We start from the raw sequence: 12,985 nt of genomic DNA, 5'->3' as shown, positions 1-12,985 counted from the left end.
CAAAACTGGTGCTCATGAAAAGAGCTCTGACACCTGATATCTTTGGGTCAAGTTTGCACTATATAAAACTCTAAAAAAATATATTGCTCATCCCTCTAGAAGTGAAAAAAGTGTCAGCAAAAGTAGTATAACATGCAACCTCAGCCATTGAGAATTTCCCAGGGTACTGGAAAGAAGTACCCTTTCAGAGGGTATTGAAAGAGAAAATACCATAATGCGGAATGAGAAAATACCATAATGCTTGGAACATCACTTAGTACAGTGCTGCCAAGTGAAGATGTAACAAAGATGAGGGAGCCTCGGTATCATTTGCTTCACTCCAGGCTCTCTAGCCATTTGAATCTCGTTCAGGGGAAGTTTTTCGCACCCTCGCCCAAGACACAAACCCATTATATACTGATATTGCTTTGCATTGCACGAAATATGCTACAATAGTCTCTATTGTAGAACAGAATACAGCAGCTCAAAACCAACTGTTGACTGCTCAAAAAAGCAAACTGCAAAAAAAAATTTTTTTATTTTTTTATTTTTCTGATCCAAGTTTAGATTCCCTGGTTTCTAAAAAAGTTTAATTGAATCCCTAAAACAAAAAAAAGATAGAAAAATAAAATTGTTAAAAAAGCAACAAAAAAACAAAACTATTTTTCAGAACCACCTGCTTTGGCTGGAAAATAAATGATAATTACATGAATATATTTTAAACTGCATATTTAATTTTGTTTGGCACAATATTGTGCAGTGTACAAACATGGCCAAGATTTACCAACACTTTGCATAGGCTATGTGTTACTATTGTAACATAAACCCAGTGCAAAATGCTGCGGTCATTATTACTTTCCAATATAAATCAAGGTTTAGTTTGGAAAGTTGACCAAAGTAATGCTAAGTAGCAGTATGTGTAACTTTGTGCAATTTTTCTTGAAGGGGACATTCAATGGGTTGTACATAAGTACTTCTAAGCAATGCATGTGGCCAGCCAATGTTCCCAGCCATTGCAGGCACCCAACCCCACCACAGGTGACCAAACCCTGCTGCGAACAGTCTTCGACCTTCTACAGCCCTTGATAATAAGGCCCGTCATTTTTTTATTGATTGTGCATGTGCAGGAAGGGAGACCTTCCTGCACATAAACAATCAATGGCCTTTTGCTGTTTCTATGTGTGCTGCACAACGCAGCACACATAGAACCAGCAGAAACTAGGAGAAATGAAACATTTCTCTTCATTGCGCCTCTTTAAGACCAGGTTTTGTCTCGTCTTAATTTGGCGCTGTCCCATATTTACGCTGCCCTCATAAATATGAGACAGCGTCAAAATCAATGGGTGTTGCGGTGGACCACCCCCGTAACACCCATTGCCAACCCCTTTAACGCTATGTATAGCACGAAAGGGGGCTTTATTTACAAGTTAGCGTTAAGGCACATTAAGTGGTTAACGTTGCCTTGTAAAAAGGCGAAGCACATGTCGCCACAGGAACGTCAGTAAAACTGACGTTCCTGTGGCAATAGGAGCTTGTAAATATACCCCTAAATGTTCCTAACTGTTTTGCTCTTTATATACCACCAATCTTGCCAAGATCTTAAGTAGCCTAATTATTAATTTGCACCAAAGTATACACCTAATCAGTAATGTGGCAGTTGTTTGACTGGTAGTGCAAACCGAAATGTCTGAAAAATCCAACCACGAAATGGGAAGCACATTTTTGCCTTTCTTGAAACTTTCCCCTCTAAAATTATGTTCTGCAAGGGTTGGGATGTATGCCACAACACTAACTTAGATACATCATCTCATTACTGATTTTTCTAATTTTCAGCCTGCTTTAAATTGCATAATGTTTTCCTACTTTTAGAGAAGCAAAACAACAAATCATTTTTTCTTTCGTTTTAAGTGGATTTGATTGACTGAAAAAAAAAAACCATTATCGGACAAAAATGAATTTAATTTCCATAGCAATGATTTCACTCTGTTTCCAGCCGTAGATAAATGTACTTACTACACGGCTGAGGAAGATTTATCCCTTCGGTAATTGGAAGACAGAACCTTAAGCATTTCAGTTTTAAAAGCATTTCGCAATAGAGGATGAGTGATCATAATGCAAGGCGTGTGTAATCCGGGTGTAAAACAAGCAGAAAAGGAGAATTTACCTGGTTCCCTCGCTTGAAGATGCTGGTCAGTGTTTATGGGCAGTGCCTATTTATAGTTGCAACTGCACATTATTAGCATCCTCACAGTAGAGAGGACTCTTCAGCCTTATGCACAAACTGATGTCAGCCAGTGCCATTTAAATGACCGAGGCATCAGTAGTGACGTCCTGCACACTTTGACCCCCATCGATGTTTAAAATGTGACCCCTTTGTTCCACTTTGTGTTCCCACCAGGATCCTAATTGCTACTGAATAGCCAAGCTAGGTTTAAGTTATGGAAACTACAAGTAAACAGGGCTATGATTCTTTGCTTACTTTCTGTTACTGCTGTTGCATTTATTACACCTCAAACCAGGGACAGTAAGGTCTGTGCCAGGTGTATGAAGCAGCAAAAGAGGAGTGACGCCTGTTCCATTAAGCTGGACTATTTCCTTATCTCTTCATCCGAACTATTAAAAGTTGGTATCACAAAACTCCCCAGACTAGTCTCAGATCATAACCCTCTAATACTAACTTATGATTGGGGTAGCATGGAAAGGAAAAGAAATCCCTGGTCCTTTGAGAAAAAATGACTTGCCAATAAAAAATTTACTGACCACCTTAAAAAATGGTTTACAGAATTTTTTGCAGCAAACAGATACAGCACCTCTCGGAATATGGTATGGGAAACATTCAAGGCGGCCTTAAGGGGGGAGACCATCAGCTGTTCTGCAAGGCTTAGAAGGGAAGATAGGGGCGAGGTGGACGCCTTAATGATGAAACTTGGGAGAGTGGAAGAACAGCATGTAAGGGATATAGCCACCGGAGGGGAGAGCATTGAGAGCCAAAATGCACTCTTAGCAGTGAAAGCAGCACTCCAAAAAGAGGTAACCAAGAAGGCTATAGGGGAGTTCCAGACCGCTAGGGCCAAAAGATATGAAACCGGGGAGCAAGCAGGGAGAGCTCTTGCCCTCCTTTTAAGGCAGGAAAAGGCTAAGAATGTTATTGCCAGTATTGAAGAAGATGGGAACGAATACACCGATGTGAAAGATATTATCAAGGTTTTTGAGAATTTCTACCAGAGGCTTTATGAATTCGAAGCGCCAGGTAGAAACCCGGGGGAGGAATGCCGAGGTAGGGGCCCTCAACTAGATGAAGCAATTAAAGAGGAATTAGATAAGGATATTACATCAAATGAGGTCATAGCAGCATTGAGGGAATTAGCCCCGGGAAAGGCGTCAGGCCCAGACGGGATCCCCCTCGAAGTCTACAAAGCTATTAAAGCCGAAATTTCCCCACTCTTAGTAGACTTATTTAACGGGGTTTTGTATTCAGGAGTGGTTCCGGATTCCTGGAAGGAAACTAACATCATAATTTTCCATAAGAAGGGGAAGCCGATGGAAAAACCAGGATCTTACCGCCCTATAACACTGATAAATTCAGATACAAAATTATATTCCAAAATTTGGGCTAAAAGGCTGAGCAGGGTCATTGGCAATCTCGTATCCCCATGGCAGCATGGGTTTGTCCCTGGTCCGGGAACAACACACCATATAAATAGGGCAATTGCATTGTTTGACTCCCAGGCTGCCGTGGGGAGAGAGATGGCCATGATCCTGCTCGACGCAGAGAAAGCCTTTGACCGCCTCGCCTGGAGCTTTCTCTGGGGTGTTTTGGCTGGGAGAGGTTTCGGCCCCAAAATTATTGGAGCTCTTAGGGCAATGTACGTTGATCCGGTAGCAAGGGTAATGGTTATGGGTGAGAAATCAGGGGTAATCAACATCAAGAGAGGGACGCGACAGGGTTGCCCTTGCTCCCCGATTCTCTTTGCTCTGTACATTGGCCCCCTTATCCAGGAGATATTAGCATGCCCAGGGATAACCCCGGTGATTTATAACGGCTATTCTAACAAAATTTTGACGTACGCCGATGATCTTGCTGTGATTACCACCACTCCACAGCAGGCTCTCCCTATTTTAGGACAGATGGCCAAAGTTTTTGGCATGGAGTCTGGCTACTTATTAAATGAAACCAAAACGCAGATCATATGCTCTAAGAATATTATTAAATCTGATTATCGATTTGTGGACTCTGCCACGTACTTAGGGGTCAAGATTAACGCATCGGTGGAAAGAATAGTCGAGGAGAATTACCCCCCCCCACTTATAAAGGCCATTGAAACAGAACTCAAGAGAATAGATGTGTTGCATCTTTCTTTGGTAGGAAGAGTGAACGCCCTAAAAATGCTAATTTTCCCAGAGTGCTGCATCTGTTTCGTGCCATTCCATTATTAATAGAGGAAAAAATAATGAAAAATTTGGAATCCACCATTATAGGATTTGTTTGGCAATACAGTAGGATCAGGCGTTCCACCAATCTTATGTCGCTTCCTAGGGAAAAGGGAGGGAGGGCCCTCCCCAATTTAAGACTATATTATTGGTCTTGCCTCTTGACTCATATGTCCATTCTAGTTCAGTCTGATATCGACATAGGGACCGAGGCCGTAGTAGGACAGAGTCCGCCCCCGATTTTTAGGATGCTGTTGGGTTGCAAGGCACATGGTCTTCTGCTTTGCGAGATAGAACGGCGATTCTATAAGAAAGCACGTTTAAAGACTTTGTATGATGCTTGGCTGGCTTGGAAATCTATCCTGAAATTTTTCAATGTCCCAAAATTGAACCCTTATCTACATTTGTGTAACCCCAATATTTTTCCCCAATTGAAAACCGATAGAAACTTTCAGACCTGGAAGGGAAGGGGGAACAATACTTTGGGAGACATTCTGGAGGGTAATAAGATATTGGGGTTCGAGATATTGCAGGATAGATTTGGCATCCCAGGGAACCACTGGCTCTTATAAGCCCAAATAGCTCGCACTATGGGGGCAATAAGACTAGGCATGGGCGGAAAATCCGTTCCGCTCGCGGATTTTGCGGATTTTCGGGAAATCCGCAATCCGCGAGATTTGCGAATCTCCCGCAAAATCCGCAAATCCGCGAGCAGCGGATTTTGATCGCACTGCTCGCACTGTTCGCGTGAGTTCGCGTGAGTTCGCGCCCCGCGAATAAGTGCAAAATTGCAGAAATACGATCTTAGCAAAACTGAAAGTAACTACTTACCAGGTTCAAAAGTTCAGGCTCATCATTAGTAGCCATTTCCTGTAGTGCTTCCTGAGGGGCCCCTCTAGAGTTCAGTTGCCAGTTGAAACTATTATGTGACCCTGCTCTGAACCTCAGAATAGTTACACATATGCCACAAAGGTCCTGAATTACAGCTAAGGGAGACAAGCAGGAGCCAGGCTGGAAGTTAAAATCCATTAATCAGCCCCTAATTCATTATTGTCAGTTGGGGCAGGGCAGGTGTTGTAACTAATTTTGCAACAATGAAAGCACTTAGCAAGTGCAAAAGATCACTAATCAGGGCGCACTAAGGAAGCAGGTGCCAGCTAAAAAAATATTCTGTGACACGTTAATCAGCCCCAAATTAATTCAGGTCACTTGAGGCAGGGAAGGTGTGCTTTGCTTTGCCGAAAATAATGTACACTGGACAACCAGAGGGTGTGGTGATGAAACAGAGGGTGGCATGGGTGGGCCAGAGGGTGGCATGAGTAGTCAGAGAGTGGCAGTGGTGACAGAGAGTGGCAGTGATGAAGAAGAGTGTCCCAAACAGGCTGGACACGTAGAAACAACAAGTTCGCGAAACTTGCGACCCGACAGGTAAGTTCGCAATTTGCGAAAGTGTACAAAACCCTCGCAAACTGGCAGAAACACGGGCGAACAAAAAAAAAAAAAATCCGCAAATTCGCGGGAATTCGCGGATTTTGCGGATTGCGAATCCGCAAAATTCGCGAACGCGAGATCCGCAAAATTCGCTCATGCTTAAATAAGACCCAGGGGGCCGGCTACGGTCGATTTCCCCTTGATTGAGATATTAGTAAGAGGCTGTAAAAAGATCGAGATTGTCTATAATTGCTTAGTTGAGAGAATTCAGGATGACATTGAGAAGATGGAATCTACCTGGGCTTCAAAATTGGGGGATCCAGACGTGGATCTGGACCTGGACCTCTTATTGAATAAACAGGTATTTAGAGCTTCCAATCTTCGGGCGCAACATTTCAAAACTATATTTAACTTGTACCATACACCTGCAAAGCTATTTGCTTGGGGATTAAGGGAAAATTATAGCTGCCCCAGATGCAACGAAGGTCAAGCAGATATAGTACATATGTTCTCTCATTGCAATCGGCTGGATTCTATCAAGAGCGAGATAATGAAAGTCTGGGAGGGGCTGCTAGGTCATGTCATCGATCTATCCCCTACATTGATGTTGCTCGGCACTGATTCAAAGTTGAGCCTGGGGAAGGATGAAGAGGCTTTAGTTTTTATATCAGTTGAAGTACTCCGGATCCTGATTTCCGCAGGCTGGAAGGATGCGGTTGCCCCGTCCTTCCAGATGTGGCTCTCCAGATTGTTGGGGATTCATAATATTGAGTCATGTCTTTATGAATTGAAAGGAATCAGGAAACGTGAGATGGGTGAACGCCTCTGGGCCCCGATCACAAACTGGAGGGCGGCTAGAGTATGAGGTTGCTTGAAGTTAATTTGGGCACTTTTTGCCACCCAGCTGTTGCCGCAAGATCGGATGGGCTTTTTCTACTGTAATGTTTTTAACACTAACTTTTTATTCCCCCCCTGATTAGGTTTTATTGCAGATCTTGTGTAATTTATTAACCTTATGGAGTGAGCTATGATCTTTGTTGTAATATTGTATGAATCTTTTATATGTCCTTCTATTGTACCACAATCCCAATAAAAATATATACTTTTTAAAAAGGGATTACGTACAATCAGTGTAAGAACCATTCTAAGGGCACAATAGAAACACTTTCAACAGGATAGCTATGCCTCTATCAGGGTGAACCTTGAAAGGCTTGGGCACAGTATAGTTTGCACATGTCTGACAAACTCCATGTGCACTGGACATGGGAACAAAAGCATATCAGGGGAAACCAATAGTAGAACCGAGTGCCATGTATATGTCTGCAATGGGCAAGTGCAAATTATGAAAGCAAACACAGCACTATCAGGATATGACACACATCTAGATGAAGTATCTGTAAGGTACACACAGCAAAATGGACACATGTCCATGCAGACCTCCACAAAGGTATGACAACTGGACACCCTCCATGTGTGAATACACAAATATATAACTTCAACATCAAACACATATCCAACCTACATCATAAGGAGAAGTGTAACATAAATGATGTTGAGAGTGGCCAGGCCAGGCTGAAATACTTACCACATAACATGTCACTCAATCCAATGTCTGCCCCATTTAAATGCCATACCACATAGACATCCATCCAGAACTGGCTCCAAGGGCACATCATACTAACCACTTCAACTGGATCAGAAATCAGGGCTGAAAACAACACAACTGTATTCACACATCACTAACTACAATTACATCAAATAGTTAGAAAAGTAACAGCAGGAATAATATCTTTCAAATTTCGAAAGTTGTATTCCATGGATGAAAAACAAAGGCCAACGGCCTGTCCATTTTGTTATTCACGCCACAGCAAGAACAAGGCTGAGACACCAAATTTGCCCTTACTGACACTGGCAGGGAACTTCCTCACAAAGGGGAATTCACTGGGTATAGCAGACACCTCGTAGATGGTACTTGGGAAGGGAGCGTGTGGGTCTTTTGGAGGGGGTAGGTTGAAGAGGGGCATGGGCAAGGGCAAACAAGAGAGATTCATCGGAAAACGGGTAGGGTGTTCAGGATGGAGTTCGGATTGGAAGGAAGAGTGAGTGGAAGTGTGATGTTGGTCTGCTGTGTGCTGTGTGGTGTCTGTTGTGGGGGTGACTGTGAGAGATTGCATTTTTATGATGGGAGTTATGTGGATGCGCTTGGTGTAGTGGACGGGTGTGTTGCTGTTGTTGTGATGTCTGCGGGCATGGCTGTGTCTGAGGAGGAGTCAGTGTGTGTTGCTGTGGTGTCTGCGGGTATGGTTGTGTCTGTGGAGGGATCTGTGTGTGTTGCTGTGACATCTGCGGGTATGGTTGTGTCTGTGGGGGGCTCTATATGTGTTGCTGTGGTGCCTGGGGGCCTGTGGTGCTGTGTTGTCTGGTGGGGGTGGTGAGGCAGATGAGTGTCTGCTGTGCGCATGTATGTTTGAGTTTTTGTGAAGTCTTGCGTTTGTGTAGGGTGCTTGTGTCTGATATAGTGTGTGCATGCTTAGGTGTGAGTGTGCTTGGAATAGAAATTTGAAGATGGAATGTGGTTGGCGAAGGGCCAGGAAGGAAATGGAAGGATGGGATGGGTGGAGGGCTGCCATGAGGGAGGAGGTCAGAGCCTGAAAAGATCTATGTAGGGCCGACAGGGCAGTGTGAATGCCTTCCAGGTAGGCAACCTTCAGGGTCAACTGGGTGCTTTGCCCTTGGATGGCATTCACCCCTGCAGTCTGACACTCAGGAGGTCAATAGCCTCCTCACTCAGGGCAGCGGGGCTAACAGTGGCAGGAGCTGAGTTGCCTGGAGTGAAGGAGACTGCTAAGAAAGGAGCGGGAACATCCAATTTGTCGGGGGACAAAAGGGAGGGTGGTGATAGAACTGCGAGTGATGAACAAGGATGAAGATGGAACCGATCTAGTTGGGTTCACCACCACTTGGAAGTTTCCACCAGAGGATGACTGAGATGATGATGAGCCTTGGCTGATGTCCTCTGGGGCACTCCCCACACCTCCTGGTCACCAGGCACCTCCATATCTGAGGCCTAGCATCCGGAAACGCAGTCACAAGCTGTTTCCTCAGAGATGTTGGCCCCTTCTCCCCTGCTTGCCCTGGATTTGAAATGACATGGAACATGTGTTTATTACAACTGCATTTCCACACCTGACGATCACAAATCCACAAAAAACAGTGAAGAAGTCCTCATATCACACTACCTTCAGGGTTCACTCCATACATTTAGCATGAGCACATGCCTGCATACTACATAACCTGCAAACAGTTGGGTTCACTCATGTCATAACAACAGACAGGCCCAAACGCATTGATGGAATTCTCTACACTCCATCCGTGTGCCCATACTAGGATTGTTGATCACCTTGCATACTTTGGCACTTGTTGTATACCATTTCAAAGAGATGTAACCAAATTGGATGGATCCAAGTGTGAGATTTATACAATGCTAACACAAGGCCCAAAATAAAACAAATCTAACTATTACTCATAACACATCATGATATCATGAAGGTCAAACTGAACACCAATGTGGCATCACTAACTGTTGTGGCAGACATCGTGTCACATTCAAATGCTCATTGCACACTGATGACACTTTGCACTCCAAACTACATCATATGTACACTATCTGAAAAGTCAAATAAAAGCTGGACACATGTAGTTTAGCTATGATTCACATTTAACAGATAATGTTCCATGAAAATATTGAGGTCCAAAACATTTGGGGGATAGATACTCTGAATTAACACAGCACAATACTCCATATCGCCATATGACCATCCCCAGTCTTGCTTGGTGCAAGTGATGACACCTGTCATAGATTGTATATCCACAAGCCAATACACCTTTGAAGGTTTTGGGTATCCTGAACATCTATGACATGAAGATGTGGGGTCACTAGGGTCCCAATTGGCTGGCACATCACACCACTATGGCATTGTATACTCAGATTGCCTTTCAAGGCTCAGTGTAAACACTGACATAGGGTCCCAGAGTTCTACATCTCAATCCCTCATGCATGTCGCCAGTCAGTGAATGAGTGAATTGAAAACACTATTGCAGGTGAACCATCAACTGGCAAATGCACACTGGCTAGCATGTAGGCTCTAATGCTGATGCCACCAGTGATGTTTCCAATTTCATTTTAGTGTATGACCAGTACTTACAAATGGGAACTATTGTACAGTTACTGCATGTAATGTGGAATCTATGTCATGTCACATTCAATAGGGCCACCCTCACATGAGAGACAGTAGTGAGAGTACATCACCCCTCACACAAGCAAGACCAGTTTCCTGTGTGTTACAATTGTCACCCAGATTTACTAAGAACATGAGATGACTACTCACTTCACTCAACCAGGTGTCTACTCAAAAGGAGAGAATTGGATGTGGACAGGACTCTGCCATCATCCAGCTCGGAAGGACAATATACAAAGCACAGCAGCATGCACCTACTATACACTACTTACACTAACAATGACTCATCTTGTTTGTGGCACATGGGCCACCACCAATATGGTTGGTGAAATGCCTGTCTGTAACACGCAAAGTAGGCAAAATGACATGTATGACTCAGGCCAGGACACAACCCCTTGTTGCTGGTGTTGGGCCCTCAACTGTCAATCAATGTCTGAGTAGGCCACCACCAGCATGACGGCCATCAGGGGAATCAGGGGCCGGTGCATACTACTTCCATGTTGGGAGGACGTCCCCAGCTGAACCTCCAAGATCTTCCGGTACAGCACTGCAGGTCCTCTCACCTCTTCCAGCAGTGGGCACTACTCCAGTTGTAGAGCTCAGGGTCCGCACCTTCCGGGCGATAGCTATCCAAATGGTCTTCTTCTGATGGGCGTTGCCCTGTATGGATGCAATAGAGTCAGAAACATATTGTAACTGGAAGTTTAAGGATAACTGTCAGCTTGATACACATTACGTTGACATCTAGCACAAGCCTTCATCAAGAGTCAACATATTACATGTGTCCATGTCACATGCTATGCGCAACTAAAGCATGGATACACACTTTTGTCGTCATCTGATGACTAACCTCAGCCCTGGTCATGACCTACACTGACTGTGCCAGCCCACTAACATCATGTGGGCCAGGCCCATCCTACGTAGAAAGTGATGTAAGGTACAGAGTGATGTAAATATCTGACCAGTGATTATGGGAGTCGTGAAGTGCAATTGACGACCTGTTTGGAGATATGGAATGTGTGTGAGTGAGCTAGTTAGAATCGTGTGGGAAGCTAGTGAACAGAGGAGGACCACAGCGATTTGAGTGGCTGACGCAGGTTGTGGGTCACTGTGTGTGAATGGTCTTGAGAGGTTGGATCCTATTAATTCTATTTATATGACTGTCCGGTCGTTTTGTGGACAGACAGTCTGAGATGTAGCTGCACAGTTGTTTTGTGGACATGTAGCTACTAGAGGTGAGGCAGACAATTACTCAAGACTGTCGGGTCGTTTCATGGACAGTCGGATATGTAACTGTCCGGTCGTTGGTGGACAGACAGTTGCTAGATTCTATGAGTGAAGTGCGTGAATGTGTAGAAAGAGATTGTAAAGGAGGGTGAACTGTTGTGTGAGGAGGAAGAGGGACATCGAAGTGTGCTGCGCTACAATAGGTCGGTTGGTGTAAAGCCGCGCTGGGAGTGTTGGATTGTCATCAGGAAGTGGAAACAAAAACATCTTGTGGAGAAAAGAATTTTGATTTAATCATGCAATGCTTTAGAGTGTTACGAGATCTTTGTAGGAGAGATAGAGGAGTAGTGACTAGAGTGGGTGAGGAAGCACCACCTGAGGATATCCCAGCACATTATATGGCCACAAAGGTAGGACTCCATACATAGTTTGGCTTCAAATTGGAAAAAATGACTGAAAAAGAGGGAGATTTGGCCTTTCCACGTTATGGTTCATGCAGATTAGAGGTGCTGTATCAGTTGAGGGGAGTGATGGCTTCATTGCGACCTCCCCCTAGACCAACACAGTTCGAGGCATTAGATGCATGGATGAGAGCAGCACAGGCAAAGATTAGAGGGCGAAGTCAGGGAAGGGTGAAAAGTGCGATGAAGGCTTATCAGGATGCGCAATGGGACGCTCAGTTGAAAAAGTGGCGAGTAGACACAATCGCGGGAGAGAGGCTTTTTCCATTATTAGTAAACACCGGAGATGCCCGAAAGAGGAAGGAAGAGGACAATAGTGATACTGATGACAGCTTGCTAGATAGATTGCTAGCAGAACGTCCTCCTCTATACAGCTGAGACTCAGAGGAGGGAAAACGAGTACTCACAGAGAAGACAGGAGAGCCACAGACAAGCCCTAGTGCAAGAGTACTGGGAAAGATTTCAACAGGAATGGAAGGAACACGGACGTCAGCACCAAGAAGAACAGAGGTGCATGGAGTTACGGTAACGGTTAACATTGGGTCCATAGTGTCAGTAAAAAACCCAAAGGAGGGGGGAACGGTAGCCAGTTGCAGTCAGGAGTAGGAGGAAGAATCTATATTGGAGGGAATGGTAATGTGAATGGTAATGGCCCATTTTTGGAGCCTATAGAAGCTAGCACTCCATTGAAAGCTACTGCAGACTCTTCAAGAGGGCGTGTTCGGTCGAGTGCAGTAAGGTCAGTGAAGTCCAGTATTTGGGTCATCGCATTGAGAAAGGCAAGAGGAAGGTGTCACCAGACCGCACTGAGGCGCTCATGAAAATGAATGCACCTAGCAGTGTTGCCAGATGATTTATTGAGCTCAAGGGCGAGGCAGATTCATGGTGCAGTTCATATTGGAAGAGAAGCCATGGTGCGAGTGTTCTGACAGCCGTTATTCAATCCACGGTTTTGTGCATTTGCTGAAGCAGTGTGTCACAGGTGTGTTATGTGTGAACAAATGAATGCTGTGAAGAAGACAGTGGTTGCATTGAGTCACATTGAGAGATCTGGAGGTCCCTTCAACAGGATTCAGCTTGACTTCATAAAAATGCCTAGGTGCAATGGACTAAGGTACATTCTAGTGGTAGTGTGTGTTTTCTCTTGGTGGGTCGAAGCATATCCAAAGAGAAGGCATGATAGACTCACAGTGGCAAAGCTGCTACTTAGAGAGCTTA

The sequence above is a fragment of the Lissotriton vulgaris genome, chromosome 6 (assembly GCF_964263255.1).
Source record: "Lissotriton vulgaris chromosome 6, aLisVul1.2, whole genome shotgun sequence".
NCBI classification, from domain to species: Eukaryota; Metazoa; Chordata; class Amphibia; order Caudata; family Salamandridae; genus Lissotriton; species Lissotriton vulgaris.
This window is presented reverse-complemented; position numbering follows the sequence as displayed.